The sequence below is a fragment of the Pteropus vampyrus genome, unplaced genomic scaffold (assembly GCF_000151845.1).
Source record: "Pteropus vampyrus isolate Shadow unplaced genomic scaffold, Pvam_2.0 Scaffold1000003252, whole genome shotgun sequence".
NCBI lineage: Eukaryota > Metazoa > Chordata > Mammalia > Chiroptera > Pteropodidae > Pteropus > Pteropus vampyrus.
In genome coordinates this window covers 1-18,617 of record NW_011917654.1, presented here as the reverse complement: position 1 = coordinate 18,617, position 18,617 = coordinate 1, and the positions used below count along the sequence as shown (strand labels likewise).

General features: G+C 37.0%; 1 pseudogene; it reads right to left on the bottom strand.

Annotated features, from left to right (window-relative positions):
- Positions 1-514: 514 nt before the first annotated feature.
- LOC105311337 lies at positions 515-18,425 on the bottom strand (annotated as a pseudogene).
- Between the last annotated feature and the right edge of the window lie 192 nt (positions 18,426-18,617).

Below are 18,617 nucleotides of genomic sequence, written 5' to 3'. Positions count from 1 at the left end.
AGCAGTCTCTTCAGATAGCCCTAGTGTGTTTCATTCATATTCTTCTTTTCTGAGTGTGCTCTGCCTTCCCCCGCCCTCCTCTCCAGACCCCTGCGACCCCAAGTCCAGCCTGAAGCATATAGAGATAGCTTTGAGTCCTATACAGAATTCCCTTATGGTTAATTCTGCATCCCCTCAGCAGCAGTCATAAGGATTCACTGAGGAGTTCACATGGGAAATCTGTCTTAACACTCCAGGTGCACTTAAAAGTAATGTGTGTCCCCTGCTTGCTGGTCATAATGTTTTTAATACAGCTTTAGTGGGAACAAGAGCACTTGAGTTTATTTGATGGTATTATTATGAATAAACACATTCATGAGCACATCTTCTGCATCTACTATCGCTTCTAAGGTCCTCAGTCTCTTCCTCCTTACCTTAAAGTAATATATTACTTTTATCAAACTTTTATCAAAATTTGAGCTTTAGTCTTGTATTTATATTTGCCATGTATATTTTCTCCATTACTTTCAATATGTTTGGACAAAGTATGGAAGATTTTTATTACAATAACAAAGGAGAGTGTAAATTACATAAGATTTGACTAAATAAACATCCACCTGTATTACATTCATAAGGTTTCTCCCCTGTATGAATTCTCTGATGTGCACTAACATATGACTTCAGAGAGAAACTTTTTCCACATTCATTTCATTCATAGGGTTTCTCCCCTGTGCAAGACCTCAGATGTGCTCGGAGGTTTGAAGTACTAGAGAAAGTCTTCCGACACTCGTTACATTTATAGGGGTTCTCCCCTGTGTGAATTCCCTGATGCATACTGAGGGTTGCCTTCTGAGAAAAAGTTTTTCCACATTCATGACATTCATAAGGTTTTTCTCCTTTGTGAACCCTCTGATGTCTACTGAGGTTTGATTTCTGGGAGAAGGTTTTCCCACATTCGTTACATTCATAGGGTTTTTCTCCTGTGTGAATTCTTTGATGGACTATGAGAACTGCTTTATAGAAAAATATTTTCCCACACTCATTACATTCATAAGGTTTTTCCCCTTTGTGAATTCTCTCATGTCCACTGAGGTATGATTTCTTGGAGAAAGTTTTCCCACATTCACTACATTCACAGGGTTTCTCCCTGGTGTGAATTCTCTGATGTGCTTTGAGGGCTAAATTGCGGGTGAAAGTTCTCTCACAGCCATTACATTTATAAGGTTTCTCACCTGTGTGAAGTCTCTGATGTGCTCTGAGGGCTGAATTATCAACAAAAGATCTCCCACAGTCATTACATTCATAGGGTTTCTCGCCTGTGTGAATTCTCTGATGTATTTTGAGGGATGAACTATTGACAAAAGCTTTCCCACATTCATTGCATTTATAAGGTTTCTCCCCAGTGTGAATTCTCTGATGTATCCTGAGGACTGAATCACGGGTGAAAGTTTTCTCACAGCCATTACATTTATAGGGTTTCTCACCTGTGTGGATTGTGTGATGTGCTCTGAGGGCTGAATAATGGGCGAAAGATCTCCCGCAGTCAGTACGTTTATAGGGTTTCTCCCCTGTGTGAATTCTCTGATGTGTTCTGAGAACAGATATATAGGCAAAAGACCTCCCACATTCATTACACTCATAGGGTTTCTCCCCTGTGTGAATTCTGTGATGCGCTTTGAAGGTTGAATTATCAGCAAAAGTTTTCCCACATTCATTACACTCATAGGGTTTCTCCCCTGTATGAATTCTCTGATGTACACTGAGGTGGGTCTTGTTAGAGAAAGTTTTCCCACATTCGATACATTCATAGGGTTTCTCCCCACTGTGAATTCTCTGATGTTCTTTGAGCTGTGCAATTTTGGAGAACGATTTCCCATAGTCATTAGTTTGATAGGGTTTTATCCCTGTGTGTGTTCTGTGGTGTACTAAGACAGCAGAGTTCTTGTAAGATTTCCCACATCCATTGTTATCCTAAGGCTTCTCCTTATGAACTATCACATGTTCACTGAGGTTTGATGTCTGACAAAAAGTTTTCCCACATTCATTACATGCATAGAGATTGACGCCCATATGAGTTCCAGGATAATGAATAGGGTGTGAATTTGAACAAAAGGATTTCCCGCATTCATTGCCTTGAGTTTTTTCCCCTGAGCAGGTCCTCTGATGCTGAATGAGGTGTGCATTCTTGTAAAATAATCTCCTGCATTTATTACTTTCTCATGACTCCTCTCCTGTGGTACTTTCCTGATGTACACTGAGGGGTGAGTTTTGATGCAAGAATTCTCCATATTTATCAAATTTGCAGAATTTCTCTTCTGTTTGAGTTCTCTGATATACTCTAAGGTCTAATTCCTGGAAGAAGGCATTTGTACATCCATTAAAAACACAGTACATATCTCCAGTTGGTGTTTTCTGGGCTGAGCTCTGGCTCAAGTTTTCTTCACATTTACTTCTTGCAAAAGCCTGTCCTGGAGCAGCTCTCTGAGGTTGAGTAAGGGGTGAATTCTTACTGAAGTTATTTTCATTTTTATTACATTCATAGTGCATCATAACCATGTGAACTTGATTGTATTTCGCAGTGGTGGTTTTGTCACAGGATCTACTACATTCATTAAGATCAAAGCATTTCTCCTTTGTGCCGGTTCTCGCGTGGTTAAAGAGAGTTGCTTTGTCACAGTTTTTCTTAAATTCACAATCCTGACAAGATTCTTCTCCTATTAGAGAACTCTGAGCTGTAACACAGACAACAGTCTCATCATGTGAAACTTTTCCAAACTCACTACATTCAGAAGATTGCTCCAGAGTTTGAATTTTCTGATGATCCTGCCTAAGACTGAAAGCTTTCACGTTTTTATTATATTTGTAAGACCTCTCTCCAGTATGAGTTTTCTCATGATTAATAACAAACTGTAACTTTTCACAGACATTCATGTAATTGGCCTTCTTTCTGGAACAATTTCTATCACTAATAATTAATTCAGAAACAAATGGTGAACTCGTTCTACATGAGTCACATTTACAAGGCATTTTTCCTGAAAAATCTGGAATCGAATCCAAGTTAATTCGTTTTCCTAAAACTTTCTGACCTTCTTTATTCAGTGTTTTGTTATCAATGAATATTACTTGCCACAATGGTTTCTCTTGTTTTTCCTGATTCCCCTCAATGTGGACATCAACCTTATAATATCCTAAAATGAGAAAAATTGAAAGTATCTTATGAACCTTATATTTCTCATAAGGAGCTTAAGGCCACGTTTTGTTATCTATTGTATTGTTTCTGGTAATTTTCAAAAGATTAGTAATTCATGCACAGAAACAGACACACACACTCTCCTCATCCATATCGTTTAAACAAAAAACAGCTATTATATTCAGTGCTGGCCAAGATGAAAAAAAAAATTAACAAACAAATGAAGATGCTACAAAATGGAAAGGTGGACTTTAGGACTTAAGAAATGGCACTACAGAGAATTCCAAGATTTTCTTTCTGCGTGCTGGCCTGCTGGAAAAGCCTGCAAACCAAAGTCAACAATAGGCGGAGACTAAAAAAGTTCCAAGAAAAGCCTGTTCCTTCTAGCCAACGATCTGAGGAAAAGATGGTCTAACAAAGAACTGTTCTGACAATATCCACTATACTCAAGCCTCCCTACTTCCAAAAAAGAAAAAAAAAGAAAAAAGAAAAAGAAAAAGGAAGACAAGATTCTTCTCTGTGGTTCTGCCATAAATATAAAGGATGTGAACACTCTTGCAAAATTTTCCGCCACGAGCCACAGCAAGAGCGCATAGAAATGGTCATGAAGAATCCTAAGAAATTCCCATTCAAAAGGAATTCTTGGTTAACAGCAGGCATTGCCAAAATTCCACCTGGAAACATATTCCTATCTACTCTATAAAATCTGCATAGGCAAGAGGAACAAATCTGTTGCTTTAGGGTACTCATGGCTAACTCAGAGCAGGTAGGAGGGAAAAAAAAGAAAAAAAAGAAGTATAGAAAAAAAAAAAAAGGCAGGAATACACAGTAGGCCCAATATTACAGCTAGAAGAGATGAAGCAGTACTTGTGAAAACCATACCCTGAAAAACCAAAGACACAATATATTAAAAAGCAGCTGAATTCACATTATTGTCAAATGCATTTGAGTGTTCATAAAGACAGATCATATTCTGGGCTATAAAACAAATATTTATAAAAGAAGAGAAATCATATACAGTGTGATCTCAAGCCATCAAGAAATTATGCTGGAAATCGGGTGCGCAAAATTATTTGGAAAAATAAAACATATTTGTAAATTAATATACTTTCAATTAAACCATGGGTCAATGAAGACATCTCAGAAAAAAGTAAGATATTTTTAAGTAAATGAAATCTAAAACTGTTCAAACTATAGAAATTTATGAAATACAGCTAAAGTAGTACTCAGATAATTTTGTAGTTTATAGAGATAAATTTATAGTTTAAAATTATATACATTGAGGAAAAAAAGACCTTTAACCAGTTACCTAAGCTTTGAGAAACTATACGAAGAGAAGTTAAATATAAAGAAAGCAAAAGATAGAAAATAATAAAGATCAGAGGATACAATGAAATTGAAAACACTCAAACCAAAGCTTACTTCTTTGAAAAGATTTTTAAATAATAAAAAGCCAGTGGAGGAAAATCGAGAAGACACATTCTCAGTATCAGAAATAAATGCAAAAGAAAATATAACTACCAACATAATAGGCATTAAAAAGATAATAAAGAATATTAAGAGAAATTCGATGCCCATAAAGTTGATAATTTACATAAAATGTACACATTCCTTGAGAACAAAAAACTACTAAACTCTCTCATGAAGAAGAAATAAGCCAAATAGATCTATTTAAGAAATTGAATATGTGGTCAAGAAATATGTAATTGAAAAAGCAGCTCTAGGACTAGATGGTGTTAACTAGTGAATTTTACCAAACATTGAAAGACGAAATAATACCAATTTTACATAATCTCTTCAAGAAAATGCAAGATGTGGGAATATTTCCTAAGTCATTTTATGAGGCCTGTATTATCTTCATAACAAAACCAAAGACAATTCAAGAAAGAAACCCTATGTAATATTCCTCATAACATAAATGTAAAAATACTGAAAAACAGTAAGCAAAAGGACACAGTGCTATATTAAAATAAATAATAAATCAGGACCAAGTGAGATTCATCCCAAGAATGCAAACTGTTGCAACATTCAAAAAAATCAATGTGATTCACCATATTCATTGTCTAAAGATTAAAACCGCAATCACATCAATTACAGAAAAAAAAAATTCACTAAATTCAAAATCCATTCATCAACCTAATAAAAGGAATCCACGAAAAGCCTACAGGTAACATCACATCTAAGAGTGAGAGCCTGAATGCTTTAACCCTAAGACTCAGGAAAAGACAAGGGGGTTTACTCTCAGCACTTCTACTCAAGACAGCAATGTAAGTTCCAACTAATGCAATAAGGCAAGAATGAAAATGAAAGATACAGAGTAAGCCTACACAGAAAAATCACAAAATGATCTTTAAAAAAGCTCCTTGAACTAATAAGCGTTTTCAGCAAAGGCAAAATACAAAGCCAATACATGAAAGCCAATAATATACAAATAATAATCAACTGGAATTTGAAATCAAATACACAACATAATTTACCATAGCACCAATACACGCCACTTGGTATCTGTATGCTAAAAACTATTGATGAAAGAAATCAAAGAAATACTAAATAGAGAGGTACATGTTATTTAGGAATTAGAAAACTATATTTTTTATGCTGATTTTGTTTGATTTAGTGTCAATGCACTTCAAGCTGAAATTCCAACATTTTTATAAATATCAGAAGCTTGTTTTAAAATTCATAAAGTCATCTGAACATAAAATTCCGGTGGATTCAGTACTACCTGATGTCAAAAATTAAAAAGCTAGTGTAAGAAAGTTAATATGGTATTGGCATAAGGAAAGATATGGAGATAAATAGAGACGCCACAGAAATATGCAATCTCAGACATATAGAATGCAATCTTACACACACATACTGAAATGCAATGCAAATATACACTCATCTGTTTTCTAAGATCATGCAAATGTTACTCAAAGGAGAAATGATAATCTTTTCAACAAACGCTGCTAGAATAACTGGACTCCCTTTTCAAAAATTTTAACTTGACATATAACTCATACTTTCTATAAAAATTAATACCAAATGGAACACAAAGTGTAAAATGTGAAATTTAAAAATTTCTAGGAAAAAAAAAATCACAGGAATAAATCTGTTAAGAGTTCTGACACTTCTAGACAGGACGACAAAAGCATAGTCCTTACGGAAAATTAAAAATTGTACTTTATTAATGTTAATGTTCAGTTTCAGCCGAAACCATGCCAACAGAAGTAGAGCGCAGCTCACTACTGTCAAGTGGGGAGAGGTTCCCCACTAAACCTCCACTGAAACCCATGGGAGATAGAGAAGGTTAACACTGGGCAGGGTTGAGAGATCGGACTCTCACTGGCCTTCTGCTTGTACTAACCACCCTGTATTCCATTAAGTGCCAGCAATACTACCTCATCTTCATTCTTCTTTCCATTTTTCAGAATCTTATTGGTTTTTTATGTATAATTTTAAGTATTAACTGTAGTTAGTGAATAGGAAAGAATGTTTATGCCATCATTCTCATTTAATGCTTTCTATCTTATTCTTTTCCTAAGCACAGTTATGAACATGTTTTCCTTAACATCACATAGACTATATCTAGTTCTGCTCTAAGCCACCTGAATCCGATTTTTTGTTTTGACCCATAAGTTTACCTCAGGATTCTTTACCCACTGTTCTGATAGGACAGTGGACATGTCAAAACCAATTGTCTATGGATCATATTTGTTTCCCTGAACTTTTTGTTTCACTAATTTATTAAACTATCCCCCCTCCAGCTGCAAACTACTTAACTGCTCAGAGCTTTACATAAATCCTTCATATCTAATAAAGCAAGTCCTCCCACAGTGCTCTTCTAAAGGGATTTAGTTTGATATTACATCTTTACAAGTATGTCTCCACATGAATTTTTATGGAAAAGTGCTTTTTGGTTTTTTTAGGATTAACTAAAGTTGCAGCCATTTCATTGCTTTATTCGAAGATATAGTCTATAATTTGTCTTCCAGTTGATCAATTTTAAATTTCACTTTTAAATTCTTCATTATTATATTTTTGTTATTGCTCTTGATTAGGTTCTTAATATAAATGAGACTACAAATTACCTCTGTTCACTAATTCAGCTATAACTAAAAGTTTCTAGTATGCACATTTATTTTTATTACTTTCTAAATGTCATGCAATTTTGAAATTGATTTCCTTCTTAATATACTGTTTAATAGAGATAATTTTCCAAAGCTCCATATCAAGGTTTTTTGTCTACTCATTTTATCATTACTTTCTACATTTATCGAACTATGTTGAGAGAATATTATTTGTGGTGATTCTAATTAGTTGAATTTATTGGTGTTTAGAATAAAACTATATTTTCACTGTCTTATGATAATTCCAAGGGAACTTGAAAGGCTTGTCCTTTAATTTCAGCATACACATATGCAACTATGTGGTCCACTTTAATACAAATATCATTTATATCTTCTATAGCCATATTTATTAAATATGCCACAGGATTTATTATTTCATCAGATGAGGTACAGCAGGTCCTCAAATAAATTCCTTTCATTAAATGTCATTTAGTTACAACGTTGATGAGAAAAAAAAATCAATTCCCTACAAGGACCACTGTCTGTGTGGAGTTGGCATGTTCTCCCCACGTCTGTGTGGATTTCCTCTGGGTCCTCGAGTCTCCTCTCACATCCCAAATGTGCATGTTAGGTGAACTGGTGTGTCTACATTAACCCCATGTCTGAGTGCGCATGGTGTGTGAATGCACCCTGAGATGGAATGGTATCCTGCCCAGGGTGGGTTTCTGCCTTGAGCTGAGCTGCGGGGATATGGCCACCTGAAAAACGGAACTGGAATAAGCGGGTTAGATAATAATGATTAATCTTTCTTAAATGTATGTCTAGCTCAGATTTACATCAATGGTAATATTAGAAGTGTTTTGGATCTTTATTTTGAAGTTTGGTGATGTTTCTGCCCTAACAACTCAGTTCTTCTTTATATCAGTGAAGACTGTAATAAAGGTGGTTTTATTACAGTTCATTTCACTTAAGTCAATTTCCAGGAACCTACTGACAACATTAAGTGAAGAATTATGATCTCATAATTCCAGCGAATCTTAGTCTTAGAAATTCATATTTTGTTTTATGATCATTGATATCATATTGCTTAGTGCAGCTATTCAAATACTCTTGCGCTATCAGGATTTCTTTAAAGATAATGAATTTATTGCCTAAATATAAACCTGAATGATAACAGAATATTAGACCCTAAATTATTTATTTTTATTGACTTAACAACTTTACCATTCTTTTATTTTATAACCTTTCTAACATACTATTGAGGGATATCTTTTTTAGCCAATCAGTATGATTAGACAAAGGCCAAAAGGCACATGAAAGAACTGCTTGGCATCGTTAGTGATCAGGAAAATAGTTAAGGACTAAATTATGTCTCAGTCAAATTCATGTTTTGAAGCCCTAACTCCCAATGTGACTGCATTTACAGATAAGACCTTTAGAGAGGTAACGGAGGTTAACGTGATAAAGGAGAGGCCCTATTTCTGTAGAACTGATATCCTTATAAAAACGGGAAGAAACATCAGACACCTTTCTCTCTCCATGAATGCAAAGAGGAAAGGCCCGGTGAGGACACCGTGAGAAGGTGCTCATCTGCAAGGCAGGAAGAGAGGCCTCACCACAAATCAACCCTGCTGGCACCCTCTTCTTGGACTTTCAGCCTCCAGAACTCTGAGAAATAAATTTGATTTTTAAGCCACCCAGGCTATGGTATTTTGTTTTGCCGGTCCAGCTGACTAATACAGAAATGCAAATCAAAACCTCAATGACATAGCACCTCACATCCACTCAGATGACTACAATCAAAAAGTGAGATAATTAAGTACTGGTGAAGATGTAGAAAATTTAGAACCCTCATATGCCATCATTAGGATTATGAAATGATACAGCGCCTTTGGAAAACAGTTTGGCAGTTCTACAGAGTTATCACATAGCCAGAAATTCCGCTCCTACCTATATAGTCAAGAGAAATAAAAGCATATGTCCATGCAAAAACTTGTAAATGGATTTTACATCAGCATTACTCAATAACAGCCAAAAGGTTCACGGACTGATGAATGGACAAACAAATGTGGTATATCCAGACAAAGGAATATTATTTCGCCAAGAAAGGATGAAGTACTAATACATGCTACAATATGAACCTTGTAATGCAAAGTGAAAGAAACCAATCACAAAAGAACACATAATGTGTGATTCCATTGACATGTCCAGAATACCCAAATCTATACAGACAGAAAGTAGATTAGTGGTTGCCAGAGCTAAAGCGGCAGGAAATAAGGAGATAATAGCTAAAGGGCATGGGGTTTCTCCCTCTGAGGTGAAGAAAACTGACTGTGGTGTTTCCATATATCTATGAATATACTAAAAGCCACAAAACTGTATGCTTTAAATGGGTAAATTGTATGATATGTGAATTACATCTCAATAAAGCTGTTTAAAAGGAAAAACGACTTTCGAAAGTGGTTCCCTCTAAAGTCTAACTACCCCAGGAGTTTCCTTCTGTCCGTGCTCACTCACCTGGGCACCTCTGGTTTGGGAATTCTTCCTCTAAGGACCAGGGCTCTTCACCTTGCTCCAACTTGAAGATCACCTGGGGTTTGGGAATGCAATACCCTGTGAACGTAACAATCCACAACAAAGACTTTATATATAGACCAGATCCACGTGCTTTTTAGATTCTGAAGGTGGAGAAAGATATAGCAGCAAGAGCAAAATGAAAGTACCCATGTGCAGTTTTCAATGGGAAAGCAATGACACAAACATCGTTTCTGTTTCTCTAAAGGTTTCAATTACCCAGCCCTCTTAAAAGCCTGAACAACATTAATCTCTACAAAGGGTCCATGTGTTTTGATGATTAGAACAAAAAGGATTTGAATTCCAAGGGGAGTCACATAGTAAGACCTGCTCACCCATGGAGACAAAGTGGCTGCAGTTCTCCAGCATCACGTCTCTGTACAAGGTCCTATGAGCAGGGCCCATGTACTGCCACTCACCTGGGGTGAACTCCACAGTCACGTCTTCGAACGACACTGATCCCTGCAATGATACATTCTGTTCAAAGTTCAGAATTAAGTGACAAAGAAAATACCTTCGAGAACTACTATTTTCCTGTTTACTCTTAAGGCTCTAAAACAAATAGCTATAAAGAATGTCTACTCGTGCCCTAATTTGTCTTTAACTTTGGAGTTACTCAATTACTTAAAAGGGTTTGTAATGTACTGTAATTCATTCATATATTTTTATGAAAAATTTCAGTGTAAAGAATTCCTACAACTCTTCTACGTCCCGAGGGATTACCCTGGGTAGTCTAGAGAATTCTAGAGAATCCTAAGATGTTCAATCCCTCCAAGGACATCAATACCATAAATAATGGGAGCCAAGGAAACAGTACATGTAAGTTGTGGAGATCCCGTACATGATTGAACTTATGTATCGATAAACGTATAAAGATATATAAATCTAGAGCTCACGGAGAACAAAGGATGACTTACCTAGGAGATGGAATCAAACAGACTAGTATGAGAACACTGCCTACACTGAAGTAACAGCGACAGATATAAATAGAAAGATCTAATCAGCAGAAGCAGTAACCAATTAGCTACCCAATCTAGCAGTATGAGCAGCTTCTTGAATGCTGGTGCCAAATACCGATATTTAAGACATACAAAAAAAAATACCTTAGAAGTTTTCATGAGACAGACCTGTTCATGCTGCTACTGACTAGTCTGTAGAACAAAAAGCTGGAACTGTCCCTTAAACTACGCATGGTTTTAGAACACAGACGGGTGCTCTAGGACAAAGACAAGCATTAAGGAGACACTAGCAATTTAGGTGGTCATGGAAATTAACAGAAGCAGTCAGACAACAACTTGAGCACATAGGGATTGGACAAAAAAAAAGTACCAGAAACAGCATCTGAGGCACCGTGAATATTAAGGAGGCTGGCAGAAAAAGTAGAGGCCACAAAGCCAGAGAAGAACTTTTCTGAAGGTAATAATGGAATCATGAGGGAGTAGAGTATTGAAAACTGAAAAAAGAGAAAGTTTCCACAACAAAGACTTTAAAGGGGGTGGGAGGAGGGAGCCGGGGGAGTTGCCGTTCAATGAGTATAAAGTTTCACTTGTGCAAAATACTAACTTCTAGAGATCAGCTGCACAACGTGATGCCACTAGTGAATGATACAGCACTGTACATGTAAAAATTTGTCAGGAGGGTAGATCCCATGTTAAGTGTTCTTATCGCAAGTAAACAGTAGAAAGAAAGGGAAGTAGATTAAGAGACAAGAGGACAGAAACACGTTTTTTTCCAGTATTATGTATCCGGTTATATCCTCACTCATGTCTTCGGTATGACTGAGTGAATACCTTCTTTGTGTGAAGTTCAGAGCCAGTAGCTGGGAACTTAAACAAATGAATAAAAGATGAGGAACTCCCCTCATTAAGTTTATCTTAATATAAAAAATAAAATAAAATTTAACTATATTTTCCACAACTAAAACATTAGTGAGAAAACTGTTGTTTTTTATTCGTTTCTGCCAATCTCTCTAATATGTGACTTAATAAACAGCTGGATAAAAAAAAATTAAGCTAACAATGACAGAAGTGCAAATGGTGAAATGGGAACCCCAGAAAATTCTCTCTTCCACAAAAACAATGAAAAAACTGGCGAAAATTATAGAAGTTAACAAAGATAATTTCTGGAAGTATACAAGAAAATTGGCTGAATCACTCTAAGTATAGTAATGTTGTATCATTTTAATATACCCTGTTCCCATCCCTCTCAAACTCTGCCACAGTTTGAGAATCCACAGGCTCCAACCTGCAGCCTGGCAACTACATGATGGGTTGTAGTTCCATCAAAGTATCATTCCCAGAAAACTGTCATCATTTGGGCTGTTTGGTAGTTCGATGAATGACCCCACTACAAGGATATCTTTATGTGTGCTAATTTGGAGCTCATACAGTGTGTGAAAAGTCTTATCCTCAGAAGCATCTGGCCAAACATTTAAAGGCATTTGTTTAACTTATATGGTGGGTATTAACTGAAGTGGTGGATAACAGCAGAAGCAAACAATGGCCTGATCGAGAAGCTTAAAATAGGAAATGATGAAGAATGAGATGGCAAAAAAAGATTTTGAAAAGCTCTGATATACTCCTGAGAATCTAAAAGGCTACCCACATGCATAGAACTATGTATAGGCCCAGGGCTGACGGCATGCTCAGGAAAGACATGGGAAAGCCCTAACCTCTAGGTGACTATGAGGTTTGGCATAAGAAAGAAGTAAAGGCCACTACAGGCTTATAAACTGCCTGACTGAACATTGAAGGAATGCCTTCACATGCACAGAGCCCTGAAGCAAAGACTGGGAGACTTACTGGTTCCAGGCATTTAACGAAACTTCTGAAGAAACTTCTACTGCTACAGACCACAAAAAATATAGGTTCTACAGAATTAGTTCAGAAAAGTCACTGAACAAATAAATATCAAGGATGATCCCTGTGGAGGGGAGACATTCTGATTTCTAGTGCTGCCTCATCTATGTTATTTTAAATGTCCAGTTATCAACAATAACAACAAAAACAACAACAAACTATTAAACAAGGGGGGAAAAAAAAAGAAAGTAAGATTCATATGCAGGAAAAAGCATAATCAAAAGAAACTGCTGCTAAGGAAGGAGATGTTAGACTTCCTAGGAAACAACTTTAAATCAGTTGTTTTAAATATGGTCAATGACCCCTAGGAAAGAATGTCTAAGGATAAAAGAAAAATATAGGAATAATATTTCACTAAGTAAAGAGTATCAATAAAAAGGAATCAAAGAGAAATTCAAGAGCTGAAAAGTACAATAACTGAAACAAAACTTTCACCAGAGGAGTTCAATAACAGATCTGAGCAAGTCGAAGAAAGAATGAACAAACTGTATAATATGTCTGTTGAAATTATGCAGTGTGAGAAACAGAAAAAATGATGAAAAATAACTATGAGATAGCATCAAGTTTACAAGTCAATGCATAGAGTCCCAGACAAAGAGAAGACATACTCTGAAAGAGTATTTGAAAAAATAATAACCAAGAAGTCTCCAAATTTGATGAAAACAATCTACACATACCAAAAACTCAATGACCTTCAAGAAGCATAAACTTGGAGTAAGAGAGCCACACCTGGGCACGTGTTAATCAAACTGTCAAAAAGACAAAAAGACAAAAAAGTTTTTGAAAATCTCTGATATACTCCTGAGAATCTAGATGGCTACACACATGCATAGAGCTGTGTATAGGCCCAGGGCTGACAGCATGCTCAGAAAAGAAAGCCTTAAGTTGTCACCTCTAAGTAACTATGAGGTTTGGCATAATAAGGAATAAAGGCTACTGCAGTCTTGTAAACTGCCTAACTGAATGCTGAAGGAATGCCCTCTCATGCACAGAGCCCTTAAGGAAAGATGGGAGACTTACTAATTTAAGGAAATTTCTGAAAAAATTTCTACTGCTACATACAAGAAATACAGGTGCTAGAGAATTAGTTCATAAAAGTCATTAAACAAATAAATTTCAAGAATGACCCCTGTGGAAGGGAGACATTCTGATTTCTAGAGTTGCCACACTATTTCGTTTAAAATGTCCACTTATCAGCAACAACAAAAAACCCTGCTAATCAAGAAAAAAAAAAAAAAAACAAGAAAGCAAGATCCATATATATGAAAAAGTGTACTCAACAGAAACTGCTACTGAGAAAGCAGATGTTGGACTTACTAGGTAACAACTTTAAATCAGCTATTTTAAAATAGTCAAGAATTCGAGGAAAGAATATCTAAAGGCTAGAGGAAAATGTCAGAACAATATTTCACAAAGTAAAATGTATCAATAAAAGAAACTAAACAGAATTCCAAGAGTTAAAAAGTACAACAACTGAAACAAAACTTTTCACTAGAGGAGTTCAACAGCAGATCTGAGCAAGTGGAAGAAAGAATGAAAAACTGTATAATATGTCCATTGAAATTATGCAGTGTGAGAAATAAACAGAAAGAAAAAATGGTAAAAAAAAAATAACTACTAGATAGCATCAAGTTTACAAATATATGAATAATGAGAGGAGAAATAGTCTGAAAGAATATTAAAGAAATAATACCCAAGTCTCCAAATTTATGAAAAACATTAATCTACACATCCCAAAACTCAACAAACTTCAACTAGGATAAACATGAAGTAAAAATGCCATACCTGGACACATGATAATCAAACTGTCAAAAAAGACAAAGACGTTCTTGAAAATAGAAAGAAAGAAGTGACTCATCACGTACAATAGCAGTAACAGCTGGTTACTAATCTGAAACCATGGAGAAAGCAGTGGAATGTCAGATTAAAAGTGCTGAAAGAAAAAGGTTGTCAACCAAGAATTTAATACCCAACAAAACTGTAAAAATTAAAACTTTTTGAGATAAACAAAAACAGAATGTGCCAAAAGCAAAAATGTCCTGCCAGAAATAATACAGGGAGTGGTTCAGCAAATCTTTGCAGACTGAAAGTAGATTAGTGGTTGCTTGAGGCTTGGGGTGGGGAGGGATAAGATAATGGGACGGGATAAAACCTACACACTTTTTTTTTAAGGCGATGAAAAGGGCCTATTTTGACTACAGTGATGTTTGCCCATATTTGCGAGAACACCTTAAAAAATCATATATTACACTGTAAATGGGTGACTAGCATGATACATGTATTCAATTGCAATAAGCACACCTTAAAAAATTGTATATTACATTTTAAATGGGTGACTAGCATGATACATGATTTCAATTGCAATAAAGCTGTTTTAAAATAAAAAATGAAAGAGGATGAAATCATTACAAAACATTAGAAAAGATTTAAGGGCCAAGGATGAAAATGCGGATAAAGGAAAGAAGGTGACTCTATGAAGATAGCAGCAAGGGAAAGACAGAGCCAGTGGAGGTGCCACAGACACTAAAAGAGAAACTTTTCAGAAGGACAGAGTGAGAAGTAGAGGCAAGAGACACAGTAAAGTCAAGTAAAGAAAGGATGAGAAGAGATCTAGTGAGTTTGATTATAATCAAGTCTGTGGTCACGAGGACACAGGCAACCGGGCTTCATGCAGAGGTTTGAAGTATGAATGTAAAGTGTTGAAATATTTGAAAGAGAACAGCATTTTAAACTGCTGAGTAAGTTGAATATCATAGGTATTCAAAATATTTATGTAATTTTAAGGATATTCAGTTTATTCTTCAGAAAATGTCTTAATTCAACCCCTATGTCTGAGTTTCCGAAAGACAGTATTGACCAAGTTCACATTCAGCATTAAGTCTTCTGCTTTTATTGTAGAACAAGTAGAGGCAACATTCTATATTAGTTTAAGATTATTACTGGAAAGTTAACTGGAACACCTATTTGAAAACAACAAACATATTTTTTGTCATCAATCTCTTTACATTCTACGAAGACACTTTGCTTTATCTTCTCACTAATGTCAGCCGTTAAAGAAATACTGTCTGACACTCTGACATGGATATCATGAACTACAGAGATACATTTGGAGCTCCAATTTGGCAATTCCTTACTGAATTCTTTCCTGTAATACCAGAGAATCTGCATATATTCAAATACCACCACCCTTGCCCTGCTATTCATCTGTATTTCTACATCTTCGCTGAATGCATGTGATCCATTTCTATTTCTACTTTTCCATGTTAACAAAGAGACACTTAAGTCCTTATAAAATCCATTGTAAAATAAACGGGTTATTCAACTGAACTCACCTGAGCTATGTTCATTTTCTGCTGCTCCTGGAAGAAGGTTAATAACTGTAAAGGTTCCACTAGGGAGGAAGAAAAAGAAATGGGGTCATGAGAAACCTGGCTGCTTTACAACTCCTATATTCATGGCTTTGAATATCTCATAATACCAGCAGGAGAAAAGGCTTCCCTATGGAATAACGGCCCCTTGAGAAGGAACAGGAAGAACCACACAGAGGCAGCACCGTCTGAACATGTGCATGTCTTATGGGGGCTTAACCTTGCATTTTCAGAGTAAGGTAAACTGCTTTTTGTCAATCATATAACAATGTATGCCCCCTTATGACCAATTAAAACAAAATTTTTTTAATATGTAACTAAAATAAAGGATGAGTTAAAAAAAAAAAATTCAGGTACCACATAGGTGAAACCTTCTAATTTCATTAAAACTAGTCTCAAAAAACTACTCAGGCTGGATTGTTCATCAAGTTCTTGTTGTCTTTACACCTTAAGAATTTGCACAGAAAACTCTGAAATTAAAATGGGATGCTTTATGCAAGAAATATATTTTTTAACTTTTTGTTCCAAGTTGTTTGCAGTTTCTAAAAAAGATCTCTTAATAAGATGTTTATAGTACTTACCTGTGTGAGTAAACAGCACTGTGTTGCTGTTTGATACTACCCAAAAATCTTTCATTTTTGGCCCGATATTTTTGGGCTCCCAAAAGGTGTCCAATATAAAAAACTTTTCTTCTACTATCATTTTGTCATCTCCATGTTCAGGAAAGAGGGAGCATCAGCATAACTCTAAACGCCACATGTAGTGATGGACATGGTATGAGAACAGCTCAGAATCTGGAAGAGTGGGGACAGAAACAAAGAAAACATGGTGCTGTTTAGGATTTCATCAGCTCTGCTGGATACACCTTCCCTGAACATCATCTTCACTAGCCATCCAGTGAAGTGCTTTTCTCTGCAGCCTGACAGTCACCCATCCCTCTCAACCCCAAGCTGGTCCACAGATTCCACTGTCACACAGTCTGTGGTGGCTTCTGGACATGGAGGCTTCCGGACGTGGAGGCATCACCAGGTTTTACTCATGCTACTCAGAGATCAAAACCTGCTTCTGGTGTTGCAAACCAGGACCTGCACCTTTCCAGCAGGGATGAAGGGTTGTTCTTCCAAGTGGCAGTTCGTAGGGCTCCTCTTTCCGGACTTAAAAGAGTTACTCTGCACCACGGAGGGGTGGGATCTAAGCCTGAGAAACAAATTCACTTTATTTGAAATCTTCATCCAACACTCTAAACCTGACCTTTTGGAATTCACCAGAAATGTACTATCCAGTACTATAGCCATTAGCTGCACGCAACTACTATACCTGAAGTGTAGCTAGTGCCACAAATCAAAATAATATTTTGAATGTACTGAATTTAATAACATCAGTAAAATTAACTTCACCTCCTTTTATTTTTACTGTTGCTACTAAAATTTTTTTAATAATGTTTTTTGTATTATATTTGCATTATCTTTCTGTTGGCCCAAAAATGCATAAGAATATCAGACTGGGCCTTTGAGGATGGAGACAGCCTGGACAGCGCAGGAAGGTGCAAGCAGCTCAGTATGACCCAGAAGCTATGGAGAAAACCCACAAATCCCAGGATAGACTTACCACGTGATTAGATTCTGTCCGCATTCATGTCACAATCGTATCTCTGGGAAGTTGAGGGCAGACAATTCGGTTAACTGCTCCAAAGGTTGCAACTCTAGATTTGGGTCAGGGAGGATACTAGGAAGAGCAAGAGAGAGTAAAATCTATATTTGCATCCTACCTCTGTCACCCACCAGCTTGTGCCCTGGGGTATAACATTCCGCCCCATGAAGGTCCTTTCACCTGAGGAATGTCACGTTTATACCGACAAGTAGGTTTTTGTGAGCGTTAAATGAAATAAATGAAGGGAACAAAGTGTTTTCTGATAGCCGTTTACATAGTGATTACAAGCATCTGAGAAAATGTTTTGCAAACGATACCTTAATTCTCAAAAGAACTGCACGAATCACCATTAGTAAGTAGCCTCACGTTCATCGTGAACGTCATAAAGATGCAGTCTCCTCTCGCCACCTGCACTCCCCGCACCAGGCCTCAAGGAGCACCCTCTCCACATCAGGACTCAGCCCCACCGGCGCCGCGGGATCTGAAGGGGCGGACCCCGTAAGCACGGACTGGGGGAAGGGAGGGCCTACCTGACCGTCCGCTGGATTTCCCGTTCCTGCACCCCAGACAGACGCCTATATGACCTTCATAGGCCCAGTGTTCTCACCGTGGGCAGGGCAGCGCAGTCTCCGCAACCGCACACACCCAGCGACCTGATGACCGCGAGCCTCTCAAGCCAGTCTGGGCGGACCGAAGGCCCCGGGACTGGAGTGCACATGCGCGGAGTGAGAGCCGAAAAATCTGTTCCCAGAGGGCTCCGCGGTAGCCCCACACCTTCAAGACTACATTGCCCATGAAGCCTTGGGAGCGTGGGACGTAATTTTTGAAGCGTTTTCGCTTCGTTAGCCAGTTGGAAGACGTGAAAATTGGACCTGACCCCAGGAAACTCTTGAATACCAGAGACTTGGGTTTAAAATTCAACATTAGAGCCTAAAAACACACTTGA